The sequence below is a fragment of the Cervus elaphus genome, chromosome 20, assembly GCF_910594005.1.
Source record: "Cervus elaphus chromosome 20, mCerEla1.1, whole genome shotgun sequence".
In the NCBI taxonomy this organism is placed as follows: Eukaryota; Metazoa; Chordata; class Mammalia; order Artiodactyla; family Cervidae; genus Cervus; species Cervus elaphus.
In genome coordinates this window covers 62,310,927-62,324,981 of record NC_057834.1, presented here as the reverse complement: position 1 = coordinate 62,324,981, position 14,055 = coordinate 62,310,927, and the positions used below count along the sequence as shown (strand labels likewise).

Below are 14,055 nucleotides of genomic sequence, written 5' to 3'. Positions count from 1 at the left end.
GGTTTAATTGGGAGCAATACTTATCAGAATTAATCATTTAATCTCCCAGAAGGAACTCATAACAGGAGACTCATTGCTAATCCCACCTACTACACACATCACCTTCATTGAATGAAGATTGGCCTTTGGTGTGTTTGTTGGTGGTTCATTTTGTTTGCCTCATGATCTCTTCCATATGACTGTACAGTATCCACTTTTTATCACCTGTCACAATTTGCTTTAAAAATGGAACATTTTCATCACATTTAAGTAGCGAATTGCAAGTAGACATTTTGGGTTTGTTTGTTTGTTTTCACTTATATAGAACCCACACATCAAAGCGATGAAGATAACCAAGCTGGTGCAAATGATTTTCAGTGCTTGATTTGGATATTTTGATTATGTTAGCTATCTCCCATATAGAATAACACTGATTGTTCCCAATGTCTCAATTTGATCACTATTAACTCTAACCAGTCTATCTAACCATGGAGCATCATCCAGTGAGAAATCTCCAGCAGGAAACTTTGTAAACCACTTTTGACACATTTGATCAGTCACAGCACATTTTCCATACACTACACAAATCTTTTTTTAATGTTTCAGTTGTATTTTTACCTTTCTTGAAATAATAAAGCACAATATGCTGAAAATGTTGTTTCTTTCTTCCATCTTCAATATTAAAATGGCTACAAAAAATTCACCAATTTAGGTAAGTTTTATTTTAATGCACACTGATAGGATAACTGTTACAATATAATCTAACAAAACTGTTTCAATTAAGGTTAAAGACAGCTAAGGACTACTAGAGTCATCTTATGGGGAAAACAAGAAAGAATCTTTTGACCAACCCCCCAAAAATTACCGGGTCATTGAATAGCTGCTGAATGAGTTGGCATTATATTCACTTTTAGTGTCTTAATTTCCTAAAGCTAATGAATAAGCCTATAAATTAGTTTGGTAATCTCTTACCTGCATTGTTTTTCTGTATCTCCTTTTATCACATTGTAGTCTTTTGGCTCTGGATAACTTTACCACACTCTCCACTAGTCTACAGTAAATTTACCATAACAAACCCCTCGTAGTGTGATGTACTAATACATGCTTAAGAACCAGCTTTCTGAAAAGAAAATGTTCAAATTTAAACCTTTACCAATATCTGTTGATAAATAATTCCACTATAGCCCATTTCAAGCTACCAGTGTAAAATCACTAAATGACTTAAGAAGAAACACTAGAAAATGGCTCTTGACAGCCCTAAAATGCCTTTATCTATCCCATATACACTGCATGACAAATTCCATCATCTCTTTCACTTGCATATGTACTCTTCCTTAAAATAGCATGTGGGCCTCTTAGTAACTTGCTTGATAACTGCTGTCTATAGGGCAAATGGAAAACCTTGCAGATGAAAATACTATATTCTTCCAACAGATGAGTAAGTTTCTGAGACTGGGCAAATGGGAGACTCATCTGTAACATGCAAGACAGTGTTATAAAGTGTAACCCAGATTCTGGAGACAGGGTTAGATCTAAATTTGGATTCTCTCACTTCTTTGAATCTGTTTCTTCATTTGGAAAATAACAATAATAACTAATTTAACCATAAAAATTTAGTGCTGAAGGTACATTCAATTCTATATTGTGTCATAAGTTACACACACTGAAGAACTGATGCTTTCATACTGTGGTGCTGGAAAAGACTCTTGAGAGTCTCTTGAACTGCAAGGAGATCAAACCAGTCAATCCTAAAGGAAATCAACCCTGAATATTCATTGGAAGGACTGATTCTGAAGCTCCAATACCTTGGCCACCTGATGTGAACAGCCAATTCATTGGAAAAGACCCTGATGCTGAGAAAGACTGATGGCAGGAGAAGAAGGGGCTGGCAAAGGATGAGAAGGTTGGATGGTATCACCAGTTCAGTGGACATGAGTTTGAACAAACCACAGGAGATAGTGGTGCGCTGCAATCCATGGGGTCACAGAGTCGGACACAACACAGCAACTGAATAACAACAATGCTGAAAGGATGCCCGTACCCGCAGATAGAACTCTGTCTTAAGATACGTATAACATTGCGAAGGAATAGCCATAATAGTTAAATCTAATTGAAAACAGAAAGTGTGAAGGAGTTATATATTCTGACAGGCAGGCAGGTTATATATTATGATATATATTGTGACAAGATCACAAGGTGATTAGAAAAAAAAAAATAAATGACTCACATTTTTTTTTTAACCTGCAAGTCAGCATTTGAGAGCTCTCTGAGGAGACAGTGGCTAGATTCCTAGAGAATCTAGGAATCCTAGAGCTCCAGACAGAAATATACATAAAAATAAGACAAGTAGCATATCTGCAGAGCATGAATTATTAGATCATTAAATAAGACAAAACTAATTTATATATTCTATACAACCAATTTCATTATCAAAGTACAACACAAGGAAGCCCACATACACTTTAATAGCAAGGCCTTGGTGTAGTAGGGAAGAACAAATCTGCCTCCATGTTAGATCTGCTTCTTTTATTCTAACCTCTGCTTTCTGTTAAAGCAGAAATGTCAATAACCTCACATATGCAGATGACACCACCCTTATGGCAGAAAGCAAAGAGGAACTAAAGAGCCTCTTGATGAAGGTGAAAGAGGAGAGTGAAAAAGGTGGCTTAAAACTCAACATTGACAAAACTAAGATGATGACATCTAGTCCCATCACTTCATGGCAAATATATGGGGAAACAAGGGAAACAGTGACAGACTTAATTTTCTTGGGCTCCAAAATCACTGCAGCTGTTGACTGCAGCCATGAAATTAAAAGACAATTGCTCCTTGGAAGAAAAGCTGTGACAAACCTAGAAAGCATATTTAAAAAGCAGAAACATTACTTTGCCAAGAAAGTTCTGTCTAGTCAAAGCTATGGTTTGTTCAGTAGTCATGTATGGATGTGAGAATTGGATCATGAAGAAAGCTAAGACCTGAAGAACTGATGCTTTTGAACTGTGGTGTTGGATAAGACTCTTGAGAGTCTCTTGGACTGCAAGGAAATCAAACAAGTCAATCCTAAAGGAGATCAATCCTGAATATTCATTGGAAGGACTGATACTGAAGCTTAAGCTCCAATACTTTGGCCACCTGATGCAAAGTCCTGACTCATTAGAAAAGACCCTGTTGCTGGGAAAGATTGAAGGCAGGAGGAGGAGACAACAGAGGACTATATGGTTGGATGGCATCACCGACTCAATGTACACGAGTTTTAGCAAGTTTCGGGAAATGGGGAAGGACGGGGAAGCCTGGCTTGCTGCAGTCCTTGGGGTCAGAAATAGTCAAACATGACTGAGTGACTGAACAACAACTGCTTTCTGTCGCTTTTGTTACAAGCTGCTTCCCAGATTGCACGAGTGGTAAAGAGCCCGCCACTGGTTTGACCCCTGAGTTGTGCAGATCCCCTGGAGAAGTGCATGGAAACCCACTCCAGTATTCTTGCCTGGAGAATCCCATGGACACAGATGACTGTCCGGCTAGGGCTACAAAGAGTTGGCCAGGACTGAAGCAGCTTAGCACACAGCACAATCACTAAATGTTGCCTAAAGTTACATGCAAACATAATGGCCCTTCTCAGGGAACCCTGGTCCCTCTGCCTGAATCTTAAACTAACCTATCTTTGTTCAGTTCACAAGGAAACATCCTGACCCTACCCACCTGTGAATGGCTGCAGGAAAAAAGGAATTAACACACCCCTCAGCTGGTAAAGAATCTGCCTGCAAAGCAGGAGACGTGGGTTCAATCCCTGGACTGGGAAGATCCCCTGGAGAAGGAAAGGCTACTCCAGTATTCTGGCCTGGAGAATTCCATGGACTGTATAGTCCATGGGGTCGAAAAAGTCAGACACGACTAAGTGACTTTCACTTTCACTTTCCCAGAATGTGGCAAAACCAGGAAATATTTGTAAAACTTATAGCCTTTTTTAACTTTTCCTCCTCACTTTCTCCTATTTCTGTTCTATAAAAGAAACTAGCTTCTAAACTCTGGTAAGGTGACTCTCTAGGACTCTAGAGAACCAGACTCCTGGCTTTCCAAATAAAAGTAATTATTCCTTGCTTCAACACCTGTCTCCTGATTTATTGGCCTGTACTGTGTTGAATAAAATGAGCTTGGACTCAGTAACACTGGAATAGAACTATTGTAAATCTGTCTATCACCTCAGTTCAAAGTTGTAGGCCCAGAACACCTAAGTGTCCCCCTGCCCATGTATGGACATAGACCGAGGCAAGACTGAGCCTGAAAACCATTCAGTTAAGTGGCTGCAGATCTAAGAAAAATAAAAAGAGGAAATCATACACTTCTGTCTGTGACTCTGTAGAAGTGGATTATCCATTCCAACTATATCTATTTCTAGTTCCCTGTATAAATCCACAAATATGATTTTTCTCTCTTCTTCATCTATTCATTTCTTACTTCCACATCAAGGCCCAACTTACCTGAATATTGTCCATGAAACCTAATATGTCACTGCACTTTGATTTCTCCCTTCCAAGATTTCTATTGTGACATCTCATTGTATTGGTGTAATATGTATATTCTTCATATGTCTTGATACTCTTCCCATCTTATAATTTCATTCATAGTAATGTACATGTTCATTATATTAGTTGACAAAATACAGCTGAGGGAATAAATGATAATTAAAATAAGTGTGTTTTAATTTAATCCCTTCTCTCTTATCCTACTTATTCTGTGAGGGTTTATAATTATGATCGTCTTTGCTTAGAAGATGCTTCTAGAAATATGTTACAAGAAATTAATAAGTAATGTATATTCATCTGTCCTTTAAAATTTGAACTATCTATCTATTTGTCTGTCAAGTATCTCTCTACCTATCTATGTGTGAGGGGAGTCATATGGTATGGTAAAAAAGAGAAGGTAAGAGTTTTAGAGTTAGATTAGAATGTAGGTCCAAATCAGCATAAAACAATGTGTGCTAATAGTTGTGTGATACCAACATAATTCCTGACCTATAAATTAAGAGCAATTGTTTTACATAAAATTAAATTCAATGTTATAAATAAACCATGCTGTAGTACATGGGGTTGCAAAGAATCATGCATGACTGAGTGATTGAACAACAACAAAATACCTTTAAAAATAATGATTGCTCACAAATACTAGTTGCATAGCATTAATTTTATTCCTTTCTCTACCTTGTTTTTCTCTTGTAACCTTTCTAGACAATTCATGTAATATATGTAGATTTCACCCTTGATGCTGTTAAAAAATCAACTGATATGAGCCAAGCAATGGAACAGTGACAGACTTTATTTTGGGGGGCTCCAAAATCACTGCAGATGGTGACTGCAGCCATGGAATTAAAAGACACTTGTTCCTTGGAAGAAAACGTATGACTAATCTAGACAGTATATTAAAAAGCAGAGACATTACTTTGCCAACAAAGGTCCATCTAGTCAAAGCTTTGGTTTTTCCAGTAGTCATGTATGGATATGAAAGTTGGACTATAAAGAAAACTGAGCGTCGAAGAATTGATGCTTTTGACCTGTGGTGTTGGAGAAGACTCTTGAGAGTCCCTTGGACAGCAAGGAAATCCAACCAGTCCATCCTAAAGGAAATCAGTCCTGAATATTCATTGGAAGGACTGATGCTGAAGCTGAAACTCCAATACTTTGGCCACTTGATTCAAATAACTGACTCATTGGAAAAGACCCTGATGCTGCAAAAGATAGAAGACAGGAGGAGAAGGGGATGACAGAGGATGAGATGGCTGGATGGCATCACTGACCCAATGGACATGAGTTTGAGTAAATTCTGGGAGTTGGTGATGGACAGGGAAGCCTGGTGTGCTGCAGTCCATGGGGTCACAAAGAGTCAGACACAGCTGAGCGAATGAACTGAACTGATGAACCATGCAGTGTCCATTAAACAAATATAGATTGTTTTTGATCTGCTCTGTGTCTGCAATCTCTTTAACTGTCAATTAATTTCAGAAGAGCATGAAAACTCTTCTTTGGCCAGAATTTTTTTTAAAAAACAGACATTTACTGTAAAACTGAAAAAGAGAATATACCCTACACATAGTGTTGTTGATAAATATTCAGCCGTCTGAATATTCAAGTTCATGTATTCTTAGTGTCATTTTATGACTTTACCTTTTTATTTAGTAAAATGCTTTCTTCAGGCCAATTAATATTTATGATCAGACTTAACATAGACTATTTCATTAAATTTAAATTAAATGCTTAGTTGTGTGTGTTTAGAACAGTGATGTTGTTAATTGTTCATCCAGATACCATGTCATTATTTCTAGTGCTGGCTCAGGATTGTCTACCATACTGAAAAATGCAGCTGGGCTGGGTGGGTGTTTTCATTTGGACGATGGAAAGGGAATGGTGATTCCAAATGCTAATGATATGGAATCAGTTCTGGCTCAGCAGAAGCATTCTCTCATGATGAAGTTTTTGATGACTGTGTTACAAAGTAACTAAATATTCCCAACTATCTATTAGGACCTTAATTTCTTAATACAAAACAAAGTACTATTATCATCTCTTCCTATTCAATTTCCTTTTTTCTTCCTATTTCAGTAGCTGACATGACACTCAGGGTGATATTGCAAAATACGTATTCCCTTGCTTAAATTCACTAGCTTCCTACTATTTCAAGGATATCCAGTGTCTGCACTAACTACTATCCTGTTTAAACATGGTGACTCAGACAGTAAAGGATCTGCCTGCAATGTGGGAGAGGCAGGTTCGATCTCTGGGTCAGGAAGTTACCCAGTCCAATACTCTTGCCCAGAGAACTTCATCATCAGGGGAGTTTTATCAACATGAGCAGGCTACGGCCCACGGGGTCGCAAAGAGTCAGCATGACTGAGCAACTAACACGTACTCCATTAATTTTGAATTTACCATTTATATTTCTTTTCACTTATCCTGCTCCATTGCATTCAAACTTTTTCACATGATATTCTCTGTTTCACTTCCTATTTTATCTGACTAAACCCTAACTTTAGTTCTTGCTTTTAAGGTAATTTACTCTAAACAGTCTCAACCTGTCTGAATTGAAGGTATTAGGTTTTTACACTAGGAACTTCGACAATACTTCATAATGCCTTTATCACAGATCACAGATCATTATACTCAAATATTAGTTGTATTTGTTTTCTACTAAATTATAAATGTAGTCTTGGAAAAAGAAAAGGCCTATCCTAGTGTTTTGTATAAAATATAGGTTCCAAATAAATAATAGAGACTTATGATCCAGACAAAATGGCGTAAACTTATCTCTCCCTGCTTCTCTTTGCTAAGTATACTCGTAAACCCTGGACAATAGACAAAGATAAATTATGATAGGTGAAAGAAAGGCATATTGGTTAGGAACACCAGTACTGGGAAAAGAAAAACATAGCACAGTTTCTTATAGTTCCCCACTCAATAGGAAAATCTTACTGAGTTTGGCATTTCCTAACTCCCAAACTATCAACAGAAGACAGTGCAAGTAGATTCACCTCCCACTTCCCACCAAGATCAAACAGGAATCCAATTGACAATATCAGGCAAGCAAGGAAGAATTGGCAAGCAAGATCAACTGGAGAGCATGCTAACAACATACCACTAGAAGAAATGTTCTTTCTCTCCCATTGGACCTTCCCTCATGCACCCAGAGATCCTGCATGGTTCAACAGTACCCACAAGAGGGATTTGATACAACAATGCCTTGACCAGAAGTGCTCTCTGTTCCATGGACTGGAGATTATTTTTCCTCAGCTAGAAGCACTAGATAGCCCAGCTAGTGAAGGGTATCCCACCTCCTAAAGTAGCAGCAACAGGGAACTGTGAGCTCCATTAGCATGAGATAAACCAAACAGACCAAATAGTATCTCAAAGACAAAACATGAAATCATCACTGAAACAACAGCCCACAAAATTGCCTAGAACCTATATGGAAAATTTAAACAAAGTGACTTCCTGCCAAATAAAATTTTTCAATAGGACCAAGAGTTTCTTGGTCCTATTGAAATAATAGCTCAAAAGTCTAGACCAATAATAGCTCAAAAGTCTAGACCACCACCACAACAAAAATTCATACATCTTTATAAGAATTATGACAATAAAAACATGAGTGAGAAAAGGTAATTAGCTCATGACACCATCAAGATCTTGGAATTATCTAATAAGGATTTTAAAGCAGCCATCACAAACTTTCAATAGGCAATTACAAATTTTCTTAAAATGAATTAAAAACAGAAAAGTTAAGCAAAGAAGCAAATGCTATTAAAAAAGAATTGAGATGTGACTGAAAACTAAAATAACAAAAATTAGAAATTTGATAGATGAGCTCAAGAGTAGACTGCAGAAAACTTATGGGGAAAATATCAAAAGAATTCACCTAATCTCAATAACAGAGAAAGAAAGGAGGAACAAAGAAAGGAGGAGGTGAGGGAGGGGAAGGGAAGAAAGAATCCAACTCAGGGAAGTGAAAGTGAAAGTCACACATTCATGTCCGACTCTTTGCGACCCCATGGGCTAAACAGTCCATGTAATTCTCCAGGCCATAATATTGGAGTGGGTAGCCATTCCCTTCTCCGGGGGATCTTCCCAACCCAGGGATCGAACCCAGGTCTCCAACATTGCAGGCAGATTCTTTACCAGCTGAACCACCAGGGAAGCCTAAGGGAATTGTAGGTCAATAATAAAGGATAAAACTTTTGTATAATCAGAGTTTAAATGTGCCAGGAGAACGGCAGTGGGGCTGAAAGAATAGTCAAAGAATTGATAGTTTAAAACTCACTAAATTTGGCAAAAATCATGAACCCACAAATCAAGGAAACTGGGTAAATACCAGGAAGGGTAAATCCAAAGAAATGCATGCTAAACTATATTATAATTTAACTTATGAGTACTAATGTCAACCTTGAAAAGAGCCAAAGAGAAATTAAACATTACCTCTAGGGAAATACTGATTTAAATGAAGATTGAATTTCTTGTCTGAAATCATGAAGGGAATAGAAAGTGGCACATTTTTTTCAGCTGCTGAAAGAAAAAACTACCCACTATAAATTTTATATCCAGGAGAAATATTTTTCAGAAATGATGAAGAAATAAAGACATTATTACCCATAGAAAAATTAATAGAATTTGTCACTACACTTAAGGAATGACTGATAAGACATTCTTTAAAAAAAAAGAGAGAGAAATGATAAATGAAACAACCTTGGAGTATTAAGAAAGAAGGAAAAATGGAAAGGATACAATATGATTAAATGAAATAGATTATCCTTCTTATGTGTTTTGTAAAGATATGTAATAATTCAAGTAGAAAGTATAATACTAACAAATACTCATGACAAAATTATTTAAAATTAAGAAAGATAAAGGGGGCTAAATAAAAAAAACTTCCTTACTTACTCTGAAGTGGTAAAATGCTTATGCCAGTAGACTGACAGTAACATGTGGTTTAAAATATTTAGAGTCACTCCTAAGAAAACTATGGAAAATGACATGCTCAAACACATTGTAAATATATCAATATGAAATAATAACTTTTGAAATACACAAGATAATGCACATGAAGGCAAAAAAAGAAAAAGAGAAAAGCTAACATAAGAAAATAATACAGTAGTAAGCCCTAGTATATGAATGTTTAACATAAATGATTTGAAGATATAAATTATGCAACACAGGTTAAGAGTTGATTAAAAATAGGCCCCAACTATATGTCCTTTTTAAGAAGTACATTTAAAATTCAATGCCATGGATAAGTGGAAGGTAGAAAGATAGAAAAGACTAGCCCAGCAAAAAGATGCTTCAAAAAGTAAGAGGGCTATATTCACAGCAGATAAAATGCTTCCAAACAAAGAACTTATTGGAGACAAAGACAAATATTATATAACAATAAATAACCACAAAATAGGAATATATAAAACTATTAAAAACAGAGCTTTGGATGAGACAAACATTGATAGACCTGAAAGGATAGATAAATAAACAATTATAGCTAGGGCTGTTACTAGAACTCATAATTTAAATAGTAAGAAAATGAGGAAAGATATAGATGGAAGTAAGACAGTAAACCAAAGGATTTATTTAACATATTTAGATCACCTTACTCAATGATAGCAGAATAAACATCTCCTTCAAGCACCCAGTAAATATTCACCATGATAGAAAATCTTTTCTGTTATAAAACAAATCTTAACAAATTTAAAAGAGTAAAAGTATACAAAGTAGTTTCTCTGACACTAATGAATCAAACTATAAATCAATTATTGAAAAAAATCAGTCAGTTGTCAAGTCACTTGTCAATTAAATAGCACATGGCAAAAATAAGTGATTGATCCAAGAGGACAACACTAAATGTGCCAAAAAGGTAGATAAGAATTAAAATAAAAATCAGTGTAACAAGATATTTGAGACGCAGCTACAGCAGTGCTGAGAGGAACGTTTACAGCGCCACGTGCTACATTAGCAAAGAGGAAGGTTGTTGAACCAGTGATCTAACTCCCAACCTTCAAAAAACTAGAAAAAGAAGAGCAAAAAAAAAAAAAAAAATGCAAAGCAAGTAAAAGGAAAGAAATAACCTTAATAAAAGCAAACATAAACAAAACTGAAGAAAAAAATAGAAACTATCAATGAAGTGCAAAGCTGGTTCTTCAAAACCATAAAACGGACTAACTTTTAGAGTGAAAAATACAAAAAGAGAAAAGGCATACCTCCAACGTGAAGAACAAAACAGGAGATCTCATAATCACTGAAAATGTGAAAAAGGAATTCTGTGAGCAACTGTCCACTGAAATTCAGAAGAAATAGGCCAATTTCTCAAAAAAAACCAGACTACCAAAAGTCCACCAAGATGAGGACCTAGATAATATTATAACCATTAATGACATTTAATTTATAATTTGGAACTTCCTCAAAAGAAATCTCCAAATTCAGATGATTCTACTGGAGATGTCTGGCAAATATTTAAATATCTTTTCACACAATTTGTGGAAACTGCATAATGGAAAATGGAAAGAAGTGGGAAAACTCCAAAATAAAAATGTCTAACTAGAATTCTAAACTCTAATATTATTATTCAAATATGAAAATAAAGAAATTTCCTTCCACCTAAAAGCTGACAGGCATCACTTCTAGCTGATCTATGATATAAGAACTACAAACAGTTCTAAAAATGAAGAGAAATATTACAGATCAAAGCAGGATCTAAGGAATAGAAGAGCATGAAAAAACACAAGTATAAGAGTAAATATAAAAAGACATTTTAAAATCTTCATTATATCAATGCTGTGTATAAATAAATATTTTCTTTAAAAGATTGTTTAAAGCAAAAAATAACATAATGTACATTTGAATTTAGAACATGTGTAAATTTTTTTTAGAAGTTAAGAATGCAAACTATGGAAGAATAAGTAGAATTGTACTTTTGCAATGTTTTTACATTATTTGTAGAGAAGACTATAATTCAAAGACAGATTGTGATAATTTAAGACTGCATGTTGTAATTTCTTATTCAATTAGTAAAAAGAGGTAGAAAAAAAACAGTTAATAGAGAAAATAAAAGAGACTACAAAAACTAAAAATAACTCATTCCAGCCAAAGCAAGACAGAAAATAAGCAAGAGGGGAAAAGACAACAAATGAAGCATATATAAAACAAATGGCAAGATGACATTTATAAAAGTGGTCATATCATTACTTACTATTAAAGGTAAATGGACTAAACACTTCCTGTAAATGGAGAGGTTGTCAGGATAAAAAAAAGAGCACTGTTAATGTCAAAAACAATTAAATATGAAGGTGAGGGAAGGTTGAAAACAAAAGAGTGGGGAAAATACAAAATCACTAACCATAAGAAAGAGAATTAAGAGTAAAATATGGCATTATGGGAAATTAAATATTTAAAGACGAAATGACTGAATTTATGCACTGTGATGATGTAAAAGAATGCTGCCAAGGGAAGAAAGCTTAAGCAAGTGTTGCAAAGTGATATAGAAAGCAAGACAAGCAGGAAAAATAAATGAAGTTCCTTAATTTGCACTATACAATAACATAATAAATATATATTTTATTCCATGTCTTTTTATTTTAAAACAATGGCCAAAACATACATCATACTAGTTTACATATACTTACAAAATATTTTTCCATAGATATTATTGCTCTTAAACTTTGACTGAGAGTGATTCATAAAAAAGATCTTACATATCTTTCCCAGACAGTGCTTGGCTCACAGCAGTAACTCTTTCTATAGATTTGAGATTTTTATGGCAATTAAAAACTTAAGAATTTATGTCATTTTAACTCTCTTTCACATTTATCTTTTTATGATCTGATTTAATAACCCATTGACACTAAGATCACTCATTTAAAAAGCTATGTATCAGATATTTCTAGTTAACAATATAAATTCAAGTAAACTATCTTTAAAACAGACAGAAGCAATTACTTGGTGGCTCTAAAATTAATTCTCAAGCTAATAAATGCCCAAACATAGTCTTTTCCCTGTTAAAAATAACACTAGAGACAGTACATTGAATCTTATGATGATATGATTTTCAAGCTAAATAAAAGAGTTTCAGTGAGGCAATTTTAGCTATATTGGAAAGTATTTTTATTCTTTAAATGCCAGCTATTATTCCTTATGTCTTAAATTGCTCATTGAAACAAGGAAACATTTGTATACATCTCCAAACTGGGTCATTTCTATATTTTTCAATTCTCTGCTTTAAAAACTTGCAATTAAAAGGAAAAGTCAGAAATAAAACCTGAATTGCAGGCAACATGAAACGTTTAATGCTATTCTTTAGAATAGCTCCCTGATTGGCCCTCCAGTTCATAATTTTTTCAAAAGGATTATGAATATTCATATTTTTGTTATTAAGCATTATTTCAGGGGACAGTAATTTAATATCATGAGAATAATTTTTCAGTACTATTTTTTATTTTGGAATCTTTTGCAAAGCACTGTTTTAAACAGTGCATGCCAACTAAGTCACCCACTTCCTGAGCAACTAGATATTCTCAACATTACTTCCAAAAACCAAAATCTGCCAGTAGATATTTGCTAGACATTTTTTTTCTCCCTGAGGCTGAGATACACAGTTACATAAAAAATAATGTATTACAATTGAGACAAATAATTCAAGTGTTTATTAATTATAAGTAAATAGTACCAATAAAGGCCTCTCTTAACTGCAACAAAATTAGGCTCTCCTCTTAAATCAGTGTTACACTCTGTAGAAATAAAATATGAAACAGTTGAAATTGAAAATGAAAACGCCAGATCAAGAATCATGGAAGCCATGAGATTAACTGATTCATACCCACTATGTTGAGTTCTCACAGAAATTTCTCCCTCAAGATCAATGATACATACAACAATTTCATTGTATTTGTTATGCTTTTATAATCCTAACTACTAAATATAACTGATTATGATCTAGAAGACCATAAAGATCCATCTAAGACTGAACTATTACCTTTGCTCATTGCATTGTGATGCTGAAGAACATAGAGAATTTTGGCAGATAATGTTTTTTATATACTTTGCGTCATTAAAGAAAAGAAATGCACTTTAGAAAGAGCATTTCTTGAGCAGTTATAATATCTTTCCACAGTTCTGTCTTCATATGCAAATGTTAAATAGAGATTGTTTTTGGCTTTTGTAGATGAGTGACATTTAAACCAGATTGCATGCAGTATAATAAAGAACTAGAAGCAGCAGCTCATAATGACAACCTTCATAAAATGCTTTTATCAACTTTTCAGGTTTTTTGAACATACTAATTTTGTCTTTCCATACTGATAATATTTCCTTTTTCCTTATTGTTTCCTATAAATTTTATAAAGTTTTAGAAATTGTGTATATCTAACTTAAATCAGTGTTTTCTAGAACACCTTAAAACAAGAGTATAAAAGTACATTTTAGCCATAACCTAAAACACACACACAGAGGACACACACAGATCCATGCACACATACACACACACACACACACACACGAACTAAATTGTCATAGAAGAATGATAAAGAAGAAAGTTAAGAAAGTGAATATGCTATAATTG

General features: G+C 34.6%; 1 long non-coding RNA gene across 1 annotated transcript; it reads right to left on the bottom strand.

Annotated features, from left to right (window-relative positions):
* Positions 1-523: 523 nt before the first annotated feature.
* LOC122676639 lies at positions 524-13,259 on the bottom strand. The gene is made up of 3 exons (XR_006335623.1): positions 13,248-13,259; positions 6,988-6,993; positions 524-668 (listed from the first exon to the last, which is right to left on the bottom strand). It is a non-coding gene; the product is annotated as an uncharacterized LOC122676639 (long non-coding RNA).
* Between the last annotated feature and the right edge of the window lie 796 nt (positions 13,260-14,055).